This window comes from Rhinolophus sinicus, chromosome 15, assembly GCF_057876585.1.
Source record: "Rhinolophus sinicus isolate RSI-liver-muscle chromosome 15, RSI-T2T, whole genome shotgun sequence".
NCBI lineage: Eukaryota > Metazoa > Chordata > Mammalia > Chiroptera > Rhinolophidae > Rhinolophus > Rhinolophus sinicus.
The window spans coordinates 33321340-33348480 of NC_142515.1; the positions used below are offsets into that span (position 1 = coordinate 33321340).

General features: G+C 42.7%; 1 protein-coding gene across 13 annotated transcripts in view; it reads left to right on the forward strand.

Moving 5' to 3' along the window:
- SGMS1 (sphingomyelin synthase 1) overlaps positions 1-27141 on the forward strand; it is a 253582-nt gene that overhangs the window by 84598 nt on the left and 141843 nt on the right. For 10 of the 13 annotated variants that reach the window (XM_019738682.3, XM_088791977.1, XM_074339421.2 and 7 more), the window contains one exon: positions 369-453. The exons of 1 other annotated variant lie outside the window; for it this stretch is intronic. The gene's annotated coding sequence lies outside the window, so the exon portion shown is untranslated. Of the gene's footprint in view, positions 1-368; positions 454-12864; positions 12884-23147; positions 23282-27141 lie in introns of those variants that run through there. 2 more of the 13 variants (XM_074339424.2, XM_074339428.2) reach the window with 2 other exon arrangements.

Genomic DNA, 27141 nt, shown 5'->3' on the forward strand with positions numbered 1-27141 from the left:
TCCCTGTGTGAGGGATATAAATGATAAATGTCTAACTATTACATTGTTTTGTATACCTGAAACTAATAAATAAAATAAAATAAAATAATATTTGCTTATTCTCAAGCTCTTTCAGCTAAAATGAGAAAAGGCATGTGAAAGCTCTTTGTAAATAATAATGATTTCTTGTATAAACATTAAATTACTGGTAATGGTTGTGGTAAAAGATGAAAAATGACTTAGACTAAGGTAGAGATTTTCCTTAATTCAGGTGGCCCCCTTTTCTTTTCAATGTCAAGATTAATTCTAGAAGAGAGTTTCTTTCCCCAGCAGACCCTGTGGTTCCTTCTGGTTGCCTCTTCTCTCATTTCCTGCCTTTATCGTTCCAGGCAAAGCTTCAGTGACTGAAGGCGTTGTGGATTTCAAGCACAGTGACGTAGGAGCGTAGCAGAGGGTGTATGAAAGACAACACGTGTAAGTCAATCTCTGCGTTTTATCCATTCCCAAACATCTCATGGATCTGAAGTTCCTCAGAACAGCTTTTGCTTTGCTCTGAGACTGTGTGTGAGGCTCTGATGGATGGAGGGACGTTCCGGGCCTTGGAGGTGCCCCACGTCAAATTCAGCCAAGGAACGGCCAGCACGGTCAGGTGAAGGAAAGAAAAAGGATTGAAGAAGCCAGCTTCCTGGTGGGAGAGGAAGGCAGCATGGGCCACGGTGGTAGACGTGTGTATAACAAAGGGCACAGGAAGTGATGTCTGCCTGAGTCCCTGGAAGTGACAGAAAAGGGCACTGCAGGATCTACAGTCACATAAACCAGGGCATTTAAAAGGCTAACATTTAAAATTGACATTTAAAAGGAAAAAGGGCTACCTGAATTGAGGCAAACCTCTACCTTAGTCTAAACCATTTTTCATCTTTAACCCAAACTATTAACAATAATTGCATGTTTATAGAAGAAATTATTAAGAAAGGTTCTAGGGCGGCCTGGGAGAGTCATTTGGGGCCAGGCTTTTTCCTTTAATCTGGAATTGCTTTGGATTGAGGCTCTTTATCCTGGAAGTTGACGGTTACCAGATCTGCTCTCTTCTCCGAGTTGCAGTTTTGGCCAGTACGGCTCAATGTGTCAATTTGAGTTGAGATGAAGAGCTTGCTCTAGAACTGGGACCAGGACATTGCTTCCTTCATTGAGGAAATCTTGTGCCAAAAGTAAAGATCAGCTGAACTAAACAGCTGTTAGTGTTGGTAGTTAAACAGTTCTTAGTGTCGGTAGTTAATTTCCATTCTGGCACATAATTACTATGTATTCTACAACTTCCATTTTTTTCATTCAGTTATGTTGTTAAACTTCATTTGTTGCATGCTATGGTAGTAAATTAATTTTTAATATTAAATAAAATTGTGTTTTATCCCGAATCTAATTATAGTATAACTGAAGGGTCCTGCAAATCTCTAGCCCACCACAATTCCTAAATTAGTAGTGTTCAAGCGATATTTTAAAGTGAATTTTTTCTGTACATGCCCTTTATCAATGTTCTTAAACCTTTTAAAGTTTACATGATAAATTAATTTATTTTACCTAGGGGTAGGAAAATACTGAAGCAGTGGTTTCTTTGAAAGCTAGCTTAACCACATCTGTATGCACGTGACTCTATATCCTTACACGTTTGCCTTCTGTTCCTTTTTCCTAGTTAATCTCTTGAATATTTCCGTCCTTGGAAGTTGGAATCACTACTTTTGGAATAACTCCTAAGAACAGAGTTCGTACTCAGCACCCCTTCTTTATACCTTCCAATCTATTTTCCTTTAAAATGTCATTTTTCTTTCTATCCAGTGCACTAGGTCTAAACGATTCGGGTGTGGATCTGTGCCTGCGGCACATGGAGTACTGAAAATTCACGTTTGCTCTTGTGAATTAGAGGCATCATCTCTGTAAACCTCCCATTCTCCATTCCCCTAAATAGGCCTAGAAAGCAGCATGAAGTTTGTGAGCTATAAAATGTTAAGTGGACTTTGGCTTTGGCGCATGAAAAAAATTTTATTTCAAAATGGATGTCAACTGAGGTTGCTGATTTCCTAGTTTCTTCATCCTGCAGGAGAATAATCACCTGTAGGCAACCTTACCTTTTCAGAGGCTACACAGATCTGGCAGCTATGTGTGGATTAGGACTTTATGATGACAGCGATATGTCAGACGTGTTTCTCATCCGCAAACTCTTTACACTTTGTAGGTTACAGGTAGCATTCTTGTAATGTGAGTGCCGTCATCGGAAAGGCGGGCCCTGAAAACAGTCCTAGGAAACGCTGAGCTCTGTGGCTAGAGATTCCTGGACGGACTGCCTGTTTTTGTGACCCCCATACTTTCACGTGGAAAGTATAAATACCAGGAAATTCTGTGGCTTTTTCTCCCTTGGATAGCAAGTTCTAACAAGTAATTACTTCATAGTCTTGGGTTATTGTTGGCTGTCAGTTCCCACATTCCTGCAGGTGTTTGGTTTGGTTAGCTGAACACTCCAGAAGCTTCCCCGGGAGAACTGGGAAAGAGATGAAATCGAACTGGAGAAACGTCTCAGGAATGGCCAGTGCTTCCCAAGGAAGCCCTGCCCGGCCTTGTGGGCTGGGGAGCCATCATTCCCAAATGCACAATGTAGGGAAAGGAATCTTAACTGCCACGGCTCCCACTTCTGTTGGCCTGGGCCTGGCAATTCATTTGGTAGAGCAGTAACTGGCCATTTGGGCCTCCCATTTCCCCTCTTTTACTGTAAATATATGTCTCTTTGAAAGTTATGATTTGGATCATGAGCATGATTTTAACATAGTTCACCTGAGTGCAGTTTCTTTTCTGCTACAAAATTGTGGCTCTTGTCATGTCGAAATAATGCAGAGAGACAGCCTAAGAATGCAATCTTTCAGACGTCCTTTTCAGTTAGAGTGTTAAAAACCGGGGCTTGACAGTCATTGTCAAGACGAGTGACCATAAATCTGAGTTTGGTCACCAGGCCCCATGGTCTGACTCAGAGCGCTGCGTTCCTGCACGTGCCCCCCGAGCCTCCTGGGCTTTTGTTCCAGCCATGCTCCTCCAGACCAAGAGCGGTCACTTACCTCTCTCTGACTTGGTACTGGAACACCTGGCCGTTTATGATATTTTCCTCCTTTTTCACGAGGTAATGAATTTGTATGTTTCTAAATAAGGTTTTGAAAAGTAAGATTATTTCAGACACCTTCTTGTCCAACGTGTCCCCCCTCCTGCTCACCGGATTCACCTCTGCAGGCTTCTTGTCATATCCTCTATTTGATGCCTGCAAAGTGCCCACAGAATGATTTTTGTTTGCCTTTGCCTCGGTCAGGGTGTTTGGGAGTTGGCAGCAAGGCTTGCAGCCGTACGAGGTTCATCAGCAGCCAGATGACATGGCTTCAAGTTCAAGTTCTTCTCAGTCTGTATCACTTTGGCTTTTCTGAGCTTTCCCACCTAATAACTACCTTACTCTGTTCATATGGTAGAGTAATGTTTCTCTGAAAAGTTACTGAGGACCCGAAGAGCTTTCCTTACATGGGTTATGGTTAGCAATTTGTGTAGGCAGAGGAATGGCCCCCCAACCCCCAGAATTTGTGAATATGTTACTTTCTATGGCAAAACAGACTATGGATGTGATTATATTAAGGATCTTGAGATGGTGGAGATTATCCTGGATTATCCAGATGGGGTCAGTACAGTAAAAAATACCTTAATAAGAGGGAGGCAGGGGCCTCAGAGTCAGAGAAGGAATTACGAGGATGGAAGCAGAGGTTGAAGCGATGCGATTGCTGAAAGGGACACCTTGAGCCAAGGAGTACAGGCAGCCTACAGAAGCTGGCAAAGGCGAGGGACACAATCTCCCCTAGCTCCAGGAGGCATTCAGTCCTGCCAACACCTTCGTTTTAGCTCCATAGGAACCATTTTCAGACTTCTGACCTCCAGATCAGTAGTTCATGTTATTTTAAGCCACCATGTTTGTCGTAATTTGTTACAGCAGCAATAGTGATGTAGGATGTCTGTGATGTAGGATGTTTCTTAATGTATGCCAGGTTCGTAGTCTCCTGGAGCTGAAGAATGGATACACAGACCAGGGAGAGGCAAAGAGTTGCACAGGAAGATAGTTTATCACAGCAGGCAAACAGCTATAGCTCCGGAGTGGGAGGGAGTATCCGAAACTGGGATGCCCACTAACTAAGGCAAAATGCTTGTGTTTATGTACCTTTATTTCTACCCGGGAGGGGAATGTTGGGATGTGGGTGCCTATGGATACAATGTTTCCCAGACTCCCTCTACTGCTCAGCCTGGGGGAGACCTTTGAAATAACTCAGTTGCCCCAGAGCATGATTGATGCTATTTTTGCCCTGGTCCGGTTGTCCTGGTACAGTTCTATTCTTGCTCAGTCTACGAAGGAATTTCTAACTGCCTGATTTCGTACTAACTAACCTGCCTCAATGGGAAAGTAATGCAAACATTTTCTGTGTTAGAAATTAAAAGTGAGAAATTAAAAAAAAACACAGTAATTCATATAAAAATAATAATAAAGCATTACTTATCATAAATTACTTTTGGGGGGAAATAACTATTTCCCAACTATTAATGAGAAGACTACCACTGCTAGACATTTTTGTAACTCTCTTTAATGTCTGGGTTAATAGAAGACAGGTGGATTCTCAAATTGACTCCTGCATTCAGTCTGTTGTGGCATCATGTGCATGTAGCCTCTGAAAGACTGCCCTGTATACTCACAAGAGAATGAGAATTAAAAGGCAAATATCATCTCAGTATTATTATGAAAATGGTTTTGGCTTCATGGACTACCTAAAAGGGTGTTAGGGATTCCTGCTTTGAGAACTTCTCGGCTCGAACATAGCCACATGGTCACACCTAGCTGCAAAAGTATCTTGAGAGTTGCAGCTGTTATTCTGGGTGCCAGTTTAAAAAGTGGGGGTTCTGTTATTAAGGAAGAAAGGGAGAATGGATATTACAGTACAATTAGCAATCTCAAATGCTTATTGTATCCAAGTTTGATACCCATGGTAAGTAGATAATCACTAAAATTTTGGTTTCTCTTTTCCTTGTCCTTACGTTAGCTAGGAAAAATAGGCATTTTGCTTAGACGGCATCATTTAAAAATACTTATGACAGAACACAATGGCCTGTAGTCAGAGGTATAATTGCAGGGAATTGCATATTTTTGCATTTGTAGTTAAATTATATAACTACCTATTGTTTAGTGCTCATAGGCCGCTTTTTGATATCTTGTTTGGGTCTTTTGAACTTAACATATGCTTCCTTTCCTTGGGTAAGAGGAAAGTTGGAATTGAAAGAGATTTGAGACTCAGCTTTGATTCACAGTTATTTTCATGAGTTTGAAAATGCAAAGGGTATGACATTTCCTCTGGGCCATTTTGTAAAGAGTTCCTACTGCTCCCTTGCAGCATTCTGTCACTGAAGAATAACCCAGTTCCAGTTTCTGATGTGAAACAGCAGTTAGGATTATTTGTGCTAAATAGCTTATATTTTTTAAAAATGTATGTAAATACAATAAAACAGTTTGGACTTAAGTGGCTTAATTTGAGGTTCATATAAAGCTTAATTGATTGATGACTTAATTAATTGATGACTATGTTTTTAATGCATTTTTTTAGTGCCATCCTTATCTTTTTTTTTTTTTTTAAGAAAGACATCTTACTTTTTTTTTATTTATTTTTTATTTTTTATTTTTATTGGGGAAGGGGAATAGGACTTTATTGGGGAACAGTGTATACTTCCAGGACTTTTTTCCAAGTCAAATTGTTGGCCTTTCAGTCTTAGTTTTGGAGGGTGCCATTCAGCTTCAAGTTGTCCTTTCAGTCTTAGTTGTGAAGGGCGCAGCTCAGCTCCAGGTCCCGTTGCTGTTACTAGTTGCAGGGGGCACAGCCCACCATCCCTTGCGGGAGTCGAACTGGCAACCTTATGGTTGAGAGGATGCGCTCCAACCAACTGAGTCATCCGGGAGCTCAGCGGCAGCTCAGCTCAAGGTGCCATGTTCAAGTTTAGTTGCAGGGGGCGCTGCCCACCATCCCTTGCGGGAGTCTAGGAATCGAACTGGCAACGTTGTGGTTAAGAGGATGCGCTCCAACCAACTGAGCCATCCGGGAGGCAGCTCAGCTCAAAGTGCTGTGTTCAATCTTAGTTGCAGGGGGCGCAGCCCACCATCCCTTGCAGGACTCGAGGAATTGAACTGGCAACGTTGTGGTTGAGAGCCCACTCGCCCATGTGGGAATTGAACCGGCAGCCTTCAGAGTTAGGAGCATGGAGCTCTAACCGCCTGAGCCACTGGTTCGGCCACCATCCTTATCTTTACATCAATTATTGCAATACTTTATGGGTGAGTGAGTACTTGGGAGATATTTTAACATCCTGTATATGGTCTTGAACTATTTTTCAACCTCTAGTGTGGGAGAAGCCTTTGAGTCTTTCACACCTTAGATTATCCATTTCCTAACTAAACTGACTGGGAGGGGAAGTTTTGTTTTGGGATGGGGGATGGAGAAGAAGCAATTAAGATAATTTTAGAGCCTCAAGCACTTGTGGGGGGAAGGTATACTTGTGTCAGAGCCACACTGAGTGGTACTTGGGGACCAGATGATTGTACCACTGTCTGGTGGCTTCTATGAACTGGAGGTGAAAAGGACAGTTTTACTCGCTCTGCTCTTTTTCTCAGAGGTCACTAGACACCATTTTGTGGATGCCAGTTTCTGTTTTATCTTGTAATGTACTGTGTTGCATTACATTAGGAAGCAGGGTCCTTCTCAGTTAAAACATTGGTTAAAATAGAAAGAGTGGATTGGGTCAGAGAAAGTGGCGTAGGAAGATCCAGAACTCACCTCCTCCCATGGACACACCCATTACACACATGTACAGCAGTTCCTCTTGAGGGAGAACTGGGGGCTGATTGAACAGTTTATGCACAAGAAGCAAGAGAGGGACCACGCAGAAAAGGGTAGGAGAGACGGAGATGTAACCATGGGAATCCCTCCCTAATGCGGCAATCTGTAGTAGGGAGGGATGTCACTGAGAGGCCTGTGCACAGACTCGCCTGGGGCACAGTGATAACACAGCAATTTAAAGGGTACCTAAACTGTGAAAAAAAAGTCTGTTTACTAACTCCAAGACACCTGCCAAACAGGAGGCAAACTGCAGGAATTCTCTGGGATCAGACGCACTGGTGAGCGCCATTGTTTACATTCCCCTTCCAGCCAGGAAGCTCAGGTGGGAGCTTGGTTCAAGCACTCTAGCCTTCCTGCAAGGCCGCCACAGTGTGCCCCAGAGCACCTCGACCCATGCCCACTACAGTCCCAGCCAGCCAGCTAGCCAAGGTGCCCTCGTAGCCTATATCGCACGTGATATATTAACCTATACTTGCTCCCACCCTGACCAGCCCAGCTTGTTATGGCACCTCAGAGCTTCACACCCTGGGACATCTAGGCCTGCCCAGCTTCAGCCAGTTGGCCTGCTAGGGCACCCCTGGCACTGTGTGTGCCTGCTACAGCTCCAGCCAGCCTGCCAAAGCCACCTGGAATAGTCTCCACAGAAGTCATTCCTATACAACACCACTCCTTCAAAATTGGGAGAGGTAGCTGTTTTGTCTGATTCATAGAAACAAGCACAAAAAGTCAAACAAAATGAAAAGATAAAGGAATATATTCCAAATGAAAAAGCAAGAAAAAAAAATCCCCAGGGGAAACAACCCTAATAAAATGGAAATAAGTAATTTGCCAGATAAAGAATTACAACTAATGGTCATATGGCTGCTCACTGAACTTGGGAGAAGACTAGAGGAACACAGTGAGAACTGCAGCAAGGAGAATAAATAAATAAAGAACCAGTCAGAGATTATGAATACAATAACTGAAAAGAAAAATACGCTAGAGGGAATCAATAGCAGATTAGATAATACAGAAGAATGGATTAGTGACCTGGAAGACAGATTTGTAGAGCTCACCCAATCAAAACAGCAAAGAGCAAAATGAATTTTAAAAAGTGAGACTAGTTTAAGAGATGTCTTGGACTACATTAAGCCTACTAACATTCACATTATAGGGCTCCAAGGAGAAGAGAGACAGCAAAGGGCAGAAAACTTATTTGAAGAAATACTGGCTGAAAACTTTCTAACCTGGGGAAGAAAACCGACATCCTGGTCCTGATAGCACAGAGAGTCCCAAACAAGATGAACCTAAAGAGATCCACACCAAGATATAGAATTAAAATGGTGAAAGTTAAAGAATCTTGAAGGCAGCAAAAGGAAAACTCCTAGTCACATACAAGGGAAACTGTACGTCTATCGGCCAATTTATCAGCAGTAACGTTGCTGGCCAGAAGGGAGTTGCAGGATATGTTTATAGTGCTGAAAGGAAAGAACTTACACACTGAAATATCCTACCCAGCAAGATTATCATTCAGAATTGAAGGAGAGATAAAGCATTTCCCAGACAAACAAAAACTAAAGGAGTTCATCACCACTAAATTGGATTTACAAGAAATGTGAAATGAACTTCTTTAAGTTGAAAAGAAACCGAACTAATAAGAAGAAAACATGTGAAAGTGAATCTAACTTTTGGTAAAGGCAAATACATAGTACAGGCAGTGGGTCAGCCACATAAGAGGCTAGTATGAAGGTTAAAAGAAAGAAGCAGCAAAATCAATTATAACTACAATAAGTAGTTAGGGGATATATGAAAGAAAAATATTTAAAATGTGGTGTCAAAACGGGAGGGTAGTAAAAATGTAATACTTTTATAATGCATTTGAACTTAGACACTTATCAGTTTAAAATATAGCCAATAAGATTATAACTTTGTATGGTGACAGATGGTTATTAGATGGTTGTTACCATGCTGATCACATCGTAAAGTGTATAAATGGAGAATCACACTATGTTGTGCACCTGTAACTAATACAATATTGTATGTCAACTATACTTTAAGAAGCAAACAGAGAGTGGAAGCACTTTAGTATAACTTGAACTTGTGGGCTGGGGGCCTGCTCATACTTAGCACCTTGCATCTGAGGAGCTCAGTGTTTTTAGCAACTACCATTACAACTACCATTATAATAATAACATTTATTAGCCCTAGATGGTCATAATGGAAAAATTGTAAGCGAAACTGATGGAAGCTTGTCCCTATTCGTTTTTAAATATATTTCAGATCACCACCGAGGGGCTTTTCGAACTAGCTGTTCCTGAGTTTTGCTAGGTGTTGCTGTAGGGTGGCTACTGCAGTGTGTGGCTAGCTGCGGTTTCCTCCCCTCTTCTTTTTACAGACTTAACTTTCACCCCTGCTCTGCTGTGGGGTGGCAAAGGTCAGGGTGCTTGTTAAGGAAAAGTCTTGGTGAAAAGCCATGTATGTGGTCATTCATGGCAACAGCTAGTGGTTTTGGAGATTTGGGTGGAATAATTTTCTGGTACTTTAAAATAATTGCAAAACAATTGTTTTAAGATTGGAAAACAATTAGTGTTTTGATTTTGGAGTTTCTACATTTACTAATCACTAAATGTAAGCAGTTTCTATGTGCAAGAAGCTCAACTAGTGCAGTGCCAAGAGCAGCATCTTACATTTTTCTTCAGCTCTTTAGAGGGCTGGGTGGCTTTCCTCGTAGCTGGCTCAGGAGGCCTTACAGGGTTGTAGCCAGCCCTCACTGGCCTCACAGAGGTCATTGCTCTGTGCACAGAAGACCCCAGAGTGTTTAGAAGCTTGTGTTACAGTTTAGGAAAGATTAGTCTCTCTCTGGAAAGAGGCAGAAGCATGTACAACAAACTAACTGTTTTCTAGAAGTTTTTTTGTTTTTTCCTTTCTCATTTTTTACTGATGTCTTAACTGACTCCCTCAGCAGCTGTTGCTTACTCCTTTTTTAATTTCTCACCTCCCTCAGCCCAGCTCTTGGCAAATATCCTTCAAAACTGAGTCCTGGAGAGAGTGCTTGCCCATTCCTCCCTCTCCTCCTCAATGCATATATGCCATTTTCCTGGCAGGTGCCAACCTGGTCTGATCCTGAGCTTTATCGTGTATGGGCAAGTCTTTATTTTTTACTATTATTTCTTTTTATAAATTTTATTGGGGAGTATTGGAGAACAGTGTCTCCAGGACCAATCAGCTCCAAGTCGTTGTCCTTCAATCTAGTTGTGGAGGGCACAGCTCAGCTCCAAGTCCAGTTGCTGTTTTCAATCTTAGTTGCAGGGTGCACAGCCCACCATCCCATGCGGGAATTGAACCTGCAACGTTGTTGTTGAGAGCTTGTGCTCTAACCAACTGAGCCATCCGGCTGCCCCTTTGGAAGCTCATCAGCAGCTCATTGTCTTCAATCTAGTTGTGGAGGGCGCAGCTCGCTGGCCCACGTGGGACTCGAACCGGCAACCCTGTTGTTCAGAGTTCGCGCTCTAACCAACTGAGCCAACCGGCCGCCCCAGGCAAGTCTTGTTTTTGACTCCCTAACACCATCTCCTTCTGCCCTGCCTCTGTCCTCTCTCAGGTGTCCAAGCAAGCATCCTGCTGTTGTATTAGATACTCTGGTTCAATTCTTGAAATGGACCAACTACGTCATGCCTCAGATTGTTGTCTTTCCTATAGAGACCCACCTTTCTTGGTTCACTCCCTGCTGTGCACATTGTAAGGTGACAGTTTCTTGAATATTCACCCAAAAAAATTATTGACCATCTACTGTGTGCATAGGAGCTGGGATGCTGACACAAGGAGATACAGAGATAAATCAGATTGTTGGGCTATTATTATAGAATGGGGAGAGAAATGTGAAAACAAACAGCATTAGAGATTAATATTGATAACATATACAGGTAGAGTGAGGACACGGGAGAGGAACAACTGTGCCCTGAGAGATGTGTCTATGTGGGCCTCAGACAGGAGGAGAGGATCATGTTGGCCATCAACCGGAAGCCAGTGATAAGTAACCTAGTCCCCCTTCGTGAGGGTATTTCATTGTGACTAGTCTAAAGCAGAGGGACACCTCTGTAACTAAAGGATCTCTGTTGGTGGAATTTGGCTCACTGTGGCAGGTGGTTGGAAAGAAATTTTAGGGGCAGATATAGGCCTGTGTGTGTCCCTAAGGTAACCACATGGTCAGTTGCCAATTATTTATACCTTTTGGACCAGGCCTTGACCTGAGGCAAAGATAAGCAGTCCTTGGTGAAGCTGCTGAGCCTTGGAGGGCGAGCACTGTCTTGTATTCTTCTTTAAGAACGTGTTGGTTACATACTTAATGCTCAGTGGCTCAGATACGTGGACGTCCTGTTCCTGTAAGAAGGCCGCAAATACTGAGAGTCAGAGGATGAGGCCAGGTCACAAGGGCCTCCTAGTCAAAACCAGAGAGTGTTTTAATGCTTCAGTGCACCTTTTGCTCTTCATTATGGATCGTACTGGTCACAATTTGTAGTTGTGTGTGTATGTGACTATCTCTCTGCTCTAAGTTATTTTACAGGCAGGAACTATTGCTCCCCTGGTAACCATTTTATCCATATGCTCACCCTGGGCTTGGCATATAATAAAGAGTGACTGGGACAGGCACCTGTCCTGAAAAGTGAGCTTCTCTTTCAATATGGTTTGCACATAGCAGCCTGAGAATAGATAGCTCACTTGTAACTGGTCAAGAGAAAAGGGCAGCAGAAAGTCATCATTTATCAAAGTCCTTCCAGCTGATGATGTTTGTAAAACCAGAAAGGTCTTTTCAAAATATAATGTGCTTTGATGGAACAGATCTATATCTTGATTATAGTAGTGATTATATGAATCTATACATGTGGTGACATTTTATAGAACTGTATCCAAAAAAAAAAGACAAGAGTGAGAGTACATGTAAAAACTCATGAAATTTGAACAAGGTCTATAGTTCAGTTAATAGTGTTGTACAGTGTCAAGTTCCTGCTTTTGATGATTGTATTATGGCTATGTAAGAAAGAAGGGGATCCTGGGTGAAGGAACTCTCTAGTATTTTCTCAACTTTGATGTGAGTCTAAAATTATTTCAAAATCAAAAGTTAAAAGAAAAACATGAGATACCACTATATACTGATTAAAATGACTAAAAAAGAGGCAAATGAAACAAAAATGGATAATACCAAGTTCTAAAACTGCCACCAGTTTTGGGTTTGGGACAGCTTAGGCAAAGGTTCAGGGCTCCTCTAGGCCTTTTGCCACCTGCTGACTCTAATAAGGCTCAGCCGTTGAAAGAGCCTCCGTCGGTGCGCGGTCCAGGCTGGTTGACCTGGTGCTGAGTGTTCCCCGGTGATGCTGCACTAGCTGGGTGGGGCAGGGCCCCAGGGAGTCACAGGATGTGGGCTTTGTTTTTTACAAAGTTAATGCACATTTGGTTGCACACATGTACTAGTGCTGGGGCCATGACCACTTTGCAAAACTCCCTGAGAACACCACAGCCAGCCACCACTCTCCTCAGGCCTGCAGATCCCTGAGAGCTGCCCAAGAGAGGCTGCAGCACAAGTCGTGGCTGAGTGTTCACCACCGAAGGTTCTCCAGCCCTCCATAGGCTATCAGCTGCCATAAAAGCCTTCTGCAGCTTGTGGGGCGGGGCTGGCTGCCCAGTTGCTGAAGAGTGCCCTTGGCGATGCAGTACTAACTATATGGAGCGGGAACCCAGGGCCTCATCTGTGTGGTGCACACACACGGATTTTATCAGACCAGTGTCATCTCAGAGTTGGCCCTTTGGGGGAGGGTTCAACACAGGAAAGATGCTGCCCTCCTATAGACTACACTTGAGGCAGGCTCCACACAGGGACAATGGGGCTGTTCCTCCAGCCCTTGCTCCGAAGCCACACAACTCAGTCTTTCCCAGTATGTCTCTGGTGCCTCTTGAGTTGCTGTCCTTCCACTGGAGCCCAGGTGAGTGCAAGCGAGTGAGTCTGTGTGTGGGCCCTTTAAGAGGATGTCTGGTTCCTAGCTACCTTCATTTTCACTGGGACTGATGGACAAAGTCCCCACTGAGTTTCACTGCCAGATCTTAGGAGGACTCCTCAGCACAGGACCCCTGGGTTGGGGAATCCAGTGTGGGGCTGGGACTCCTTCTTCTTCAGGGGGCACCCTCGCCACCGAGGTGTCCCTCCCGAAGTTCAACCACTACCTGTGGGTTTGGGGTCAGCCTGTTTCACATCTCCGCCCCTCCGACCAGTCTAGATGTGACCTCTTCTTTATATCCTTAGTTATAGGGGCTCTGTTCAGCTAGTGTTCAGATGCTTCTTGAGGGTGATTGCTCTGTAATTTAGTTGTAATTTTGATGTGATCCTGGGGCAGGCTTAGCATTTACCTAATCTGCCATCTTAGACCGTCCTTCGACATATGTCTTGATACACTTTTCCACACATGTCCTTAGGGAAAATATACCAAATTGCTGGAATAAGAGTATATATGGGTTGTTAATTTTGACAGAAGAATTTGAGAAATTAATAAAGGGAAAAATGAAATGCTTGACATTAAGGAAAGGAAATTCTTTAAAAGCATTGAAGATGGAAGTGAGCATTAATTTATGGCTTAGCGTGTGCCATTCACTAAGTTAGAGGATGCCTTCCTTTTCCCCTTTTGATATTTCACTGTGATACCAAGAGAGATGTTGTTAATCCCAGTTTGTTGATGATGAAAGTGAGCAGTAGAGACTTGAGTAACATACCCAGGTCAGAGCTTTAGGATTCTACTTAATGCTGCCTACCTCTAGGACAGTGGGGACCCCCTTAAAGTTAAATCCTCTACATGTCAGTCCTCAAGTGTGGTCAGCAAAAGGGTGAATATTTAATATTCTTAAATTGTTCATCTCTTTAAATGTTTGCTTCTCATTTGATTTTTTTTACTTAAAAAAAATCTCACAGTATGAGTGACTATAGTTTTAAATAGAGCACTGCTGTCGCATAGCACCCTCAGGGAACCTATGCATGGCCTAAAGCCCGAGGTGGCTAGTGGCTCTGGCTGAGTGGCCAGGCTGATTGGGTGGGGTGAATCCACCCTCTCTGCAAGTCGCCCCTCATGGCATCGACTGTGGGAGGTTAAGGGGGCCTCATCCTGTCTTAGGCCAAGTCGGGGCGTACTGTAACCAGGGGATCCCCTGGCCTGCAGCTCCTGGTTAGAACAGAAGCTCTCCTGGCAGTTGCCACTCTGGGGTGTTAGTGTATTGAGGTTTGAAGCTCCTGAGGATGGCGTGAGACCATTTAGGGCTGCTTCTCCGAAAGAGCTCCCAAGCACCAAGCACACATTTTCAGCTTAGTCTGGCCTGGCAGGCCTGGTGGTGATGGTAAGTGGTATTATTATGTCAGGCTGTTGGCCATTAGCTCACTAATTTGGGAAGAGGAAGAAGTGGCTGAACTCCACAGTAAATTGACCTGCATGTAGGTAATAGGATTTGTCATAGGGATCATAAAAATGAGGGTGCTGTTCATGGTGTTGGGATGCATCCAAATGCTCAGGCCTTATTCTTCTTGCTCTTGTACAGAAAGAAGAGTGATTGTGCGTGCAAGATTGTGTTTATTGCTCCTTCAGAGGGAGTTGTTAGATAACGGAGTGTCAGAGCTGCCTGCTTTCTAGCCTGTTTAGCTCAGCTCCGGCTGGCCTGGGCCCAGGGCCTCGGTGTTCCTGGGCTTCAGCCGCTTAGAGAAGAGCTACATGGGAGCGCAGAGACAAGGGGCTGCTTGTGTGAATTCAGACCAGTGGCAGCTGCAAGAAAGGGGAGTGATAAAGTCCTTCTGTTTTGCTTGTGCTCAACTCTAAAGGATGCTTTAGGATTTTTACAACATTGCAGTGTTCCTTAGGAAAGCTTGCCTTGGGACATTTGTTCTGTGGGTTTTGGGGACCTTCTGTGACGGGAGGTGCTATCTGTCAGAAGGACGGCCTGACAGGGATGGAGCTGTTGGCTGGACCTAGCTACCAACAGGCTGTGTGATCCTGTGCCAGTTATTTCCCCTCTGGGCCTTTTAGCCCAGGAGCTTGGACAAGAGCAGCTGAGTGATTCATACTCAGTTACCAGCACTTTGGGTACTGGTATAGTTGGTACTGGAACACTGGGCCCCAACTGACATGCTTTGCAGAGGTTTTGGAGACCGACAGCTGCTTCTGATTCCTGGGTCACAGCAGTTCTTAGGTCTGTGAGCCTAAGCAGGTGACTTCATCTTTGTCTCCTCCTTGAGCAGATGGGGATCACGAAATCACTTGGATCACGGTGTCCTTTAAAGATTCAGTTCAGTTAAATGAGGTAATGTGTGCGTAAAGCACTTCGCAAAGTATCTGGCACCTGGCACAGGTGCAGCTCGTGGGGGCTTCCAGTAACAGGCAGCCGGCATGGTATGCGAGGGTGTCTTAGCACCGTCCTTTTACTTCCTGTCACAGAGTGAGTGCCTCCCGTTAGCTTTAACCAAAAAAAAAAAAAAAAAAGTTCTGGTAACTGTGGATGAGCAGGAAGTTCTTCTCCCTCCTGCTTTCTGTTCCTTCACATCACGTTAATTTGTTCCTAGAGGAATGTCATTGGCTGACCTGTGGGGTCTCAGGAGTGGGCAGCTGTGCTTATTACTTGACTGCCCTTGAAGAAGATGATTCTATAACATGAAATGAAACTGAAGACACACATGGTCTAAATGGCTCAACTTGGGATTTCTCAATTGGGGACTTCGTTATTTCAACATAGCTTTTTCATAGTTCCCAACTTTTGTTATTACAAAAGAAAATTGTGAGGCATGTACAACACAGTGGAAAAACACAACTTATATTTTCTCCTTGAGAGAGAACACAGGGAAGCATGAGGAGGAAGGCTAAGCTCTTCCCAAATATTTATTGAATTCTGCTATTTTTAAGGCCCTGGAAATGTAAACATGAGTACAACTACTGATGTGGTCCTTAATGTCATGGAGATTAGTTTATTGGGGCAGGGCAGACGTTACATTGCAGAAGTAATGATTTAATTATAGTTGTGATGGTGCTATAAGTACAGTGTATAATAAGTGTGTAAAGTAGGGTCACATGTGATGGGAATATCAGGAAAGTCACTGGGGGTGACTTTTAGCTTGAGTTGTGACGATGAGAGGGAGAGCATGCTAGGGGACATGGGGAAGGCGTCGCTCTAGGCAGAAGGAACATATGAGCAAAGGTCCCTGGTAGAAAGGAGCTGGGCCCACCCGAGAAGCTGAAAGAAGGCCAAGGTAGCTTCGAGGCTAATGAGTTCTGGGACCGAGGAGTGTGAATAATGCAGAGAAGTAGTCAAGGGCAGCTGGTGGCCTGGACATGGAGGATCCAGACTTGATTCTGAAGAGCAGTGGGAAGCATTGAGCTATTCACATATGTAATCATATGTGATCTTAAAAGTTCACTCTACCTTCTTAGTGGGGAATAGCTTTGGGGAAGGGAGAACATACAGGATATGGGGAGACCAGTGTGGAGGCCCCTGCAGTCATTCATGTTTATGATGGCAAGGCCTTCTGTTGCTCAGGTAGGGGGTGGAGGTGGATATTTAGGAGGTGCAGCCCACAGGACTCCTGACTGGGCGGGGATGGTGAGGGTAAGGAAGGATCCATCCCCGCTCAGGTCCATTGCCGAGCAACTGGGAAAAAGGGTGGTGCCATCTGTGCTGCTAGAAAATTGGCGGGGATTGGACTAACAGGTCCCTTGCACAAGTTCCTGTTTCTCTATCAATGTTTAGTTGGTCTGCTGTTCTTCTCACAGTCAGCTGATGATTTTGACACACAATTCAACAAATTTTTGCAATGTTTTCAGCAGTTCTGGTCGTTACTGATCACCCTGATCTCACTTCATCAGTGATGTGTTCTCTCCCCCCAGAAAAACGTTTAATCCATTTGTACACTGCTGTTTTCTTCATGGCATTGTCCCCATAAACTTGGACTAACATGTCCCTGTTATTACTTCCACTCTTGCCAAGTTAAACAAGAAATTTAATGGTTGTTCGTTGCTCTAATTCAAGCTCAATCTCGCGACGGCACACAAAAACACACAATAATGAACGCCACTCAGCAAGACACTGCTATATGTCGACACGAACACAGCTGTGAGACGCTGATATACCAAGGTTATGAAACCTTACCAAGCTGTCTGTACAGTGCTGCCAGTATAAGGGCACGGTGGCAAGTGGCGAGTTCGCGAACTTACTTGTCAAAATGTGTGTGTGTGTGTATATATATATATATATACATACATATACATATACACACACACACACACACACACACACACATATATATATATATATATAATGGTTATGAATATAGCTGTCAGAGTCACACCTCTATTTGAGTCACCCGTCACTTGCTAGTTGTGTAACCTTGCACAAGTTACTTAACCTCTTTCTGTAAATGGGTGTTACCGAAATTATTATCTGAGGGGTTAGGAGAAGACAAATACACATTATTGTTAGCATTTAAGAGTTAACCTAATTGATGGGATTGCTAAGTGGAGTTTAGAGGTAGAAGTATCTTAAAGAGAATTAAGTGTTAGAGACTATCATTTATCCAACCCAGTGTTCCCCAGACTTGCCTGAGCATAAGAATACCCTCGAGGTGCTTGTTAAAATGAGGGTTCCCTGCACCACCCAGATTTGCAGACGCAGCTCTCCAGGGGCGGGGCCTGGGAATCTTGCTAGGTAGGTGGGGTGGTGACACACCTTGGATTTTGTGAGTCTTACTGGTTTCAGATATTCTGCCAAGTGGATTCCAGATGTGCGTTTATACTTATCAGATTATGTCCCAATATTCAGACAGGAAATATGGTCACCATTTATATAGGCCATTTATTCAGAATCTTCTCTCTAATCAAAGCAGATACAACATACTCCTGGTTTCCCAGGAACTTGAGATGATGTGTAGCTACAAAAGAGCATATAGCCTCAGTGTAAGTTACTCAGCTTTCTTGGCTGTCTTTCTTTCTCTTTACAAAACCTGTGTGCTCTGTGAAATATATGCAGTGACATGGTCAACATATCTTGACAACCCTTTGTCTTCCCAAGTCTCTGAGGCCTTCATTACTCCAAGCTGTCAGAGTGACAGTGACCTTGGAAGCCTTGTCTGCACATGGAGGTGACCCCCAGTTTTTGTTCACTGGAGGCGAAGCCGGCCGAGCTGTTCTTTCCTCTTCTGAGAGCTGGGAACCAGGAAGGAACGTTTCCCTTGACTGCACTTAGGACAGTGTGTTCTTAATCAACAGGTCTAGAAAAACAGCATTTTGTTGTTTTCACACAAGCCTGCAAGTTCATTTCCCCTCTCTGGCGCAGGCAGTAGCTAAACATTTTCCTGTCAATCACACAGGAAGATGAGCATCTAAAACTTTTACTCTGAGAGCTGAGCTTTCTGCAGATATTACAGATAGAGTTCACATCTCTTCGAGGAATGAATACAGGCCTCTTGTTTTCAGTACTCCCCACATCAGGTGGGGTTGTGAGTGGTGGTTCTCTTACATGATTCTATGAAGATGTAAAGAATTTTCTCTAACAGCTAATTTTCATATGGGTCATGGTTTCGTATTGATATTTTACTTTATTGCAGATTGGTCTTAACTGTATCTTTCCATTTGCATTATCATGGGAGAAGTTGGTTTGTGCTGAGAATCTTATTTGGATGATAAGTTCATTTTCTGACCTGTGACAAAACCATCCACTTCTAGGAACTTTTTTGAAAATTGGAAAGTTGATGTATGTTTATAAATGTGCATATTTGTACTACCCTGGAAAAAGCCTATGAGGTCTTGAGGGCATCTACCTAAATACATTTAAAGTTGAGAATCTAGGGATTGAAAGGGAAGGTATTTCTTGTTCTTTTCTTCCTCCTCCTAATATTTTCATGTGTCAAAATTTTGCATCTGCACAGCATTAAGTGGTGAAATCCTAAATTTTAGTGAATTTAAAAACAACTCATTAAAAAAGTGTTGTGAAATGTGGACAGGTATTTGTTCCTCTGTGGGCACGCTTAAAGGAATAAACCTTCCCGATAGAAAAGGCTGGAGGCAGTGTTGATGTGCAGGGCAGTTCGCTTTCTTCCCACAGTTGAACAGATGGAAAGAAGGTGGCCCTCGGTGGGGACTCCCCGTCTACCTCCCTTGAGAGGTCAGTTGTGGGATGAGCTGAGGCCTGCTCTGCAGGTTTCTTTCCTGACTTCTCTTGCTGTTCTGGCCTTTTTTTTTTCTGTCCTCATTTGTAAATCATCTTTGAGTGGGGAGAGACTGAAGGTGGAATTTCAAGAGTCATCTTTTTACAGGCAGTAGAGATGATTACCTGTAGGTAAGTGGTTGTGATCAGTCATCGCCTCAGATTGGTATCTTATCAGGTGAGGGGCCCCTGAGGAAGGAGGCAGTTTGTGGAATAACAGCCAGGGACCTGGGCACTTGGATCCTGTTGACAGGGAGGAGGCAAGGCCCATGGCAGGTGTTTCTAAATTACAAATGTAGTACGTAATGAAGACAGAGTCTCCATCTACAAAGGAAGCCCTGTGTTCAAAGAAACAAAAAAACCGAACTCCTTTTTCCCCCCAGCAAACATACATACAACAAAAGTGGACAATAAACAAGATGTGCAATTTTAATTTTTTTAAGTGTCCATACATAAAATTATAATTGTTTATGTAATTATGTCTAATTATCGAAAAAGCAGTCCTAAGATATTTTTATTAGGGTTCTAATGGTACCATGTATGTTAACGTCTCACCAAATGGGCTAACCTTTTTGAAAGTGGGGTTCCTATCTTATACTTTTTCTTCAACTCCTGCAGCACTGAACATAGAACAAAAACCATATAAGGACTTAGAGACGACTTGTTGAATTGGATTGAAGCATGACTCAGTCTATTTATGTAGGTGGAATTCTGCAGTACTTGCCTGTGGGTGTTCACATCTTCCTGATGTTTGTTTACAAGCTGTTTTAGCTCAAGAAATGCCTGCTAATTTTTCTTATTCCGTGTGTGAATGAATCATTTGTTAACCCAGAGGAGAGGGAAAAATCTAACATATTTCATAAAGTGCTCTGTCTAGGATAATTAAAAAAAAGTGTAACAAAGTACTTTTGTGTGTAATACAGAATTTTATGTAAAATTATGTGTAAAATAGATCATTGTAAATAGTTGCTGTTTTAATTTTCAGATAATTTAGAACCCTGTCTTCATTTGTGTTAGAATGATAGAGTTGGTGGACTAGATTCCTTCCCTCTCTCCAGTTCTCAGCACTGAAGGAGGGTCCGGAGGGAGGTGCTGTGAATGGACAAGAGAGGGGAGGTACTCCAAGTGGGGTGAGGGGCTTTTGAGTGGGGGCCACAGCAGGGTACATTGTTGTCAGCATAGGTGATATGCCAGAGCATAAGCTTCCAGAGAGGATGACAAGAGATGGATGTGATGAGTCTGGGGCACTCCATGCAGAGAAGTTTTTACTGACTTTAGATTTTAAGGAGGAAGTGACAAGTTACAATTTCTGCTTTAGGAAGGTCTTTTCCGCGCTGCTTTGGATACGGGCTGAAGGCCACACCAGCAGTTGCAGACGCAGTCGCTCCGCCCTCAGTGCTCCCTATGCCTATCTCTGCTTTATTTCCTTGGAAGCACTTGTCACCAGAGCACACAGTATTTGCTTTTTTTTTTACTTGTCCCTTGTCTGCTTACCTCACTAGAATGTAAATTCCCTATAGGCAGGGATACTCCCTAAAGGCAGCCTGTATCCCACTGTCGTACCGTGTTTCCTCGAAAATAAGACCGGGTCTTATATTAATTTTTGCTCCAAAGGACGCATTAGGGCTTATGCTCAGGGGATGTCATCCTGAAAAATCATGCTAGGGCTTATTTTCTGGTTTGGTCTTATTTTTGGGGGAAACACGGTATCTCCAGTGCCACCATAATACCCAGCACGTAACAGGTGCTTAGCAAGCATTTTTTAACCCATCAAGTGCATGAGTCTGTTTCTGAACTCAGTTTATCATTGTTCTCCCCACAAATTTAATAATTGATTACAAAAGGAAACCGTAGTAACAATTCATTGGGGGAACCTGGACAATACCTTAAACAAGGGATCAAAATTCGCATCACCTGTAAGGGACAGCTGGTGTCATGTGTCTCTGGATGTCATACCTAGCCAAGAATGCAGCATCTGAATCTAATTGAGAAGAAACATCAGAGAAACACAAATTGAAGGATATTCTTTAAAATAACTGGAATGTATTTTTCAAAAAATGTCAATGGCACAAAAGACAAAGCGAAGAACTATTTCAGTTTAAAGGAGACTAAAGAGACATAAGAAATAAAGGCAGTTTGTGATCCTGTGCTGGATCCTAGGAAAAAAGAAAGCTGCTAGAAAGGTCATCGAGACAACTGATGACATTAAAGTATTGAAAGGAGAAGGGAAACACTGTGAGTGAGGAAGAGTGCTTATATCTAATTTAGCTCTCGGGATAAATTGTCAGGAATCATAAGCCATGTATCCGGGTAGTGTGACCCTGCCACAGGACCAGAGCAGCAAGGGAAAGATCTGCAGGGACAAGAACCCTGCAATGGGAAGTGACAGACCTGGATTTTCTAGTTAGGGCTCTGCTATGGAAGCTCCATGGCCACGATTCCTTCTCAGAGGTTGGAGTTCTGAGACTCTGACTGTTAAATAACTTTGAATCTGAGCAACCGATGTAGTCCCAAGGATGTGAATGCTAGAATTTACTGTGGCTGCCTCTGGAGGTAGGATTTAGATTTCAAAGACCAATGAAGGGGGGAAAAAGTAGACAGTGACTAAGGTACCCTGTTTGTTAGCTTTGACATTCCTACTTGATGGTTTCTTCTTGGTGAAATTTTAGTGAAAACTCAGAGGAAGGTGGAATAAAGAAAAGTGCCAAGGACTGAAAAAATACAGTTTTGGGGAGCATGGATGGTCTTTATATATTCTAGAGTGGTGAGGCTAATGATTTTATCGGGCATATTGTGTCATCAGTAGCGTTTCCGCCCAGTTCCTCCTGCTTGGTTCCAGTGATCACTGAGACCCAGTGATGACTGAGACCCAGTGATGTCGTTACTTATAATGAGAACATGAGCCTTCCTAGGACTGGTTAAAGAGTTAATTTGAAAAATCAGCAGAGATCCCTCTCTAAATCTTGAACCATCAAAGAGGGATTTAAAAATTATATACCCATATACCATAATCATGGAAACTAGAAAGTAATTTTAAAGTATTTTAACATAACAATGGTTGAAACAGAATTTCCTGGTTAAACCTGAACTAATATACTTCTGAGTATACAATAATATTGAAAACAGAAATCAAAGAGATATTTGCACACCCATTTTCATAGCAGCATCATTCACAATAGCCAAGAGGTGGGAGTAACTCAAATGTCCATCGATGAATGAATGAATAGGTAAAATGTGGTTTATACAAACAGTGGAACATTATTCAGCCTTAAAAAGGAAAGAAATTCTAACAAATTCTGCAACATGGATGAACTTGAATACATTATGCTAAGTGAAATAAGCCAGTCACCAAAGGACAAATACTCTGATTCCACTTCTATAAGGTACCTAGAGTAGTCAAAATTGTAGAGACAGAAAGTAGAATGGTAGTTTCTAGGAGCCGAGTTAGGGGGAAATGGAGTTATTGTTTAGTGGGTGCAGAGTTTCACGTTTGGATGGTGAAGACATGCTGGAGATGGATGGTGGTGATGGCTGCATAACAGTGTGAATGTTCTTAATGCCACTGAACTATACACTTAAAAGTGGTTAAGGTAATAGATTTTATGTTAAGTGTATTTTACTACAGTTAAAAATAATCATTAAAAAAATAGAATTGATGTGATTGGTTGTGAAGTGATTGGTCTGAAGGATAAAAGGGATTTTTATCCCAGTCACATATTTTGAAGTGAAATTATTCCAACCCACCCAAACAGCATTCATTGGGAAAGTGAGGGTGATGGGAAATTATGTGAGACCTTAACTTTTATTTCACTAACCCCAACGTTTTTGAAGTCTTCATTCTCTTCATCTTGTCCGATGCAAAGTGAGTGGACAACTTGTCTCAGAAGTTGAATTCCCTGGAGGGTGATAGCAGCGTACTTTCATTCAGAGCGTTTTAGCAGCAGCTTTCTCAGCCTGAGAGAAAAGCCAAGTGCAGAAATAACTTGGGGCTCACATTCAAATAGGTAAACAAGATGTGTCCAGAGTGAAACCTGTAACTGAGAGTCATGCTTTCCAGTGAAGGCCAGTGTTGGACGGTGAGTGGCTGAATCATCTGGGCTGAGCTGGTCACCCGAAGCGTGTGAAGACCATGCAGCTTGCGCGGAATGGATCCGGGGATGGTAGGTGGGAGGAGCTGTTTTCCTTTGCCCAAAGCCGTGCGATCATCAGGAATGTGGTGTAGGAAGGTGCAGGGGTGGTTGATTGCCTTGAAACGGGGGTCCAGGAGCCACGGGGTAGCTCTGGCCATGTTTGTACCTTCTTGGCAGAGATGACAGCTGTGGTACAGCATCAGCTGGGCTGGCCTGAGTTTTGTGGGCGATGGGGCAGTTGGAGGCATTTGCTAGTGCTGTCTGCGCCCAGGTGCCTCATTGCTTTTCTGGACGGTGGGGGTGCTGGGAGTGGTGTCAGAGTACACCGTGTGATTCGATTTAGCAAGTAAGCTGCACATTGATATTTGTTGACGTGAGCAGGTTCCGCCAGTTCTCTAGGCATTTGGCTGAGGAATAAAGAACAGCCGGCAACCAGCAGAGTGCTTTTTGCGATGTTTACTTTACACAAGACTGTGTGCTTGGCACAACCCACTTGACAATAAAGGCAGCAAGAAATCTACAGCCACAAGAAGTATTTATACCGCAATACAAAAACAGACGTTTCAAATGTTTTGTAGGCCTGTTTCCTGCAGGCAGCTGTGGAAAGGGTGTACCTCATCTACTAAAATTTAGGATAGGTGGTTAGCAGTTTTGTAGAGAAGCAAGAAACAAATTTTCCACTTTGTTTGAAAAAATCTACATGGTCATACATATCGTTTAATACATTGGATTCAATATTAAAGGAAAACTGACAGGTAGGGAGCATCTGCTCTTTTACTCTTTTAAAAAAGGGTAAATTGTTTCTTTTTTTAATAAAAAAAAAATACATGCACATGGTTAAAAAAATTCCCTAAGCAAAGTAGAAGGATATAGAAAGTGAAAAGCCTTCCTTTCATTCCAGTCTTGCCTTGCCTTCCCCGGAATTAGTTTCAGTTTTCTTCCGTATTCTTCCATTATGTTCTATGCAAATGCATTCTGTATACAATATGCACACTATTCCATGCTTTGCTCTTTTCACTGGATAATACTTCTTGGAGATGATTACGTATCAGCACGTATAAGTCTGCCCCATTTTATTTTTATTTATTTTCTTTCTTTATGTTTTAAACTTTTGTTTATGTAAGTGTGTTTTTCCAGGACCCATCAGTTCCAAGTCAAGTAGTTGTTTCAATCTAGTTGTGGAGGGCGCAGCTCACAGTGGCCCATGTGGGGATCGAACCGGCAACCTTGTTGTTATGAGCACCGTGCTCTAACCAACTGAGCTAACTGGCTGCCCCAGGTCTGTCCCATTTACAAAAAATGGTTACACAGTTCCAAGGTATGGAATAACCAGAATTTAACCAGGTCCCTTTTAGACCTTAATGCTTTTCAAGCAATATTGAGAGCTATATCCTTATGGAACATCCTTTGTTATTAACTTCTCTGTCAAAGTATATGTGCATTGGCCTTTATAGAGCTAGAATTTGAACATCTATTGTGTGGAAAACCAGTCACCTTGTAGAATTTAGTTTGATTAACATAGTTTCTGTCCTGTCAATAATTGTGAAAAGGTGCTGATTAAATACAGAGGGTACCAAGGGTGCCAGTGTATACACATTTTTAGGTAACGTCTCTTAAAATGTGTATACATTTTTTTGGCAGCCTAGTATATCACATCTATTTAAACATTTTGTCCTAAAAGTAAGGTATCTCAACCAAATATTATTTCAGGCAGGTGCAGTGTATTCATTAAGTAACCCTCTCCCTTGACAGATGGAGCACAGTGTCGATTCTGAGTCCCCAGCCCTCCATTGAAATCCACGACCCGTCAGCTAGCCACGAGCATGGGGGCCATTCACTTCCCTAGACGAGGAGCGTTTTGATACTGGAATATGGGGAATGTGCTGAGTGTCTGTGAGTGGAAAGTCTTACGCTTCTAAGGAATCTGCAACTTATTGCAGCCAATGGACTGTGTTGCTTCTGTTTTTCATCTTCACTTACATGTCATCAGTTCATGGGACAATTTCTGCTAGCTTCATGCCTCTGGTGGGGGAGAGGGATAAACTTCTTATTAATACCGATGTAGTCTGCAAATGTTCTTCATCATCTTTCCAAAGTTAAATCTTACTAGGTGGGTGTGAAGGTGTTTAAAGAAACTGGTAGTGAGTTTTTGTTTTTGTTTAGATGTTTCAGCATTTAACCTCGTGTTTGGAATCTGGGCTTTGCCATCTAATTCTCTAGACTATTCATTATTTTATAATTACTATAATTATATTGTGGGACACACCTGGTAATCTCTGTGTATACTATGCCTCATTAGTCAACAAAATACTAACTTGCAGATTTGTTTGAAAGACAATTTGCTAAAATGCCATTAAATACCACCAGTGAATAGGCCCTATTCCTTTTTGCTAATTGTTCTGGTCAGTAACTATACCCATTGAGATGGGTATAGTTGATGAGCTTATAGAAAGCTTCTAGAATGTGGTCTTGAGTACTGTGGAGTGGGAACACCCATTGAGCACATAGTAATAATTACCCCTGCGCAAATAACAATAGCTAATATGCATAGAGCCACTGCTCATCAAAACCCTGCAACTTGTTTGCCTGAGTTTTATGGATAAGGAAACTGAAGAGGTTAGTTGAACACACAATGTTTAAGTGTAGAGCCAGGATTTGAATGTGGGCAGTTTGTGCCCAACCCACACCATGACATTATACACTAGTCTCCAAAAGAAGCTTTGGAGGCTGGTAATAATATTCCCATTTTACCTTTGAGGAGCTTGAGGCTCAGAATTAAATGACCTAACCATACGCCATTAAAAGGTCACGCTGCTCATGAGAAGTCATGTGGTCGGAAATCCAGATTCTTCAGTGTTGCTCACAATTGTTATTTAAGGCAGGACCTGCCTCATGGGTGGGCCTGTGCTACATATTTTAGGACATTTAGCTTCCTGGAACCCGCTCACTAAATGTGACCCCAATGACTGTGCCATCCAAAAATGGCCCACATATTTCTGTCTTCTACTAGGTGTCATATTTACATTTCTTAATTTCAAACTTGTCTCTTACCATTATATGACATTGCCTCCCATGGCAATTTTTAAATCAGCAGTAATCAAACTTGACTCTTGCTCATAATTTGGAATAGTTAGAATAATTAGGATAATTGTCAATATAAAATTATAGATGAGAGAGAACATCTCACCCAGATCTCTGTTTTATGGATTAAACACACACACACACACACACACACACACACACACACACACACACACACACACACACACACCTACCCCCCTAAGGCACAGAGATGGCAGAAAAGACTTCCTCAAAGTCAAAAAGTAAATTGGCGCTAACTGGACTCAACCGCTATGGAAGTGGGGCCATTTCTTTACATTACCAGTTTGCTTCAGGCAAATGTATTTGAGCTGTATTTATTTTCCAATGAGTGATTTTGACCTTTCAAAGGGAGACATTTGGAGGGTTAATGTAATTGAATTGAAACAGCATACCATGGAACTGCAGGACAAGTTTGTGGCTATTTTGGAAAAGTTATTTTGAACACTGTGTTTCCCATAAGTGGTTTTATAATGCTGACAAAACTGGACACTTATGATGAGAATTGTCACTTTTACCCTAGCAGGTGTTTGTGCAGGCTCCCCCAAATTTAAGTAGAGTAAGAGGCAGGTTGAATAATCTCACATATACTAATCCTGATGGTTCCTATGGAGGGAAAGAATTTTTGGTGAATGAAAAATGTTATTATTTGAGAGCATTCACTTGTTCAGAAAATTTGTTCAATGCCTCTCGAGTGGCAGATACAGTTTAAGTTCTGTGGATGAGTGGAGTATCGATCTTGCCTGTTGTTTATGGTACTGATGGTTTCCATACCCTTTCTGTATCTTCAA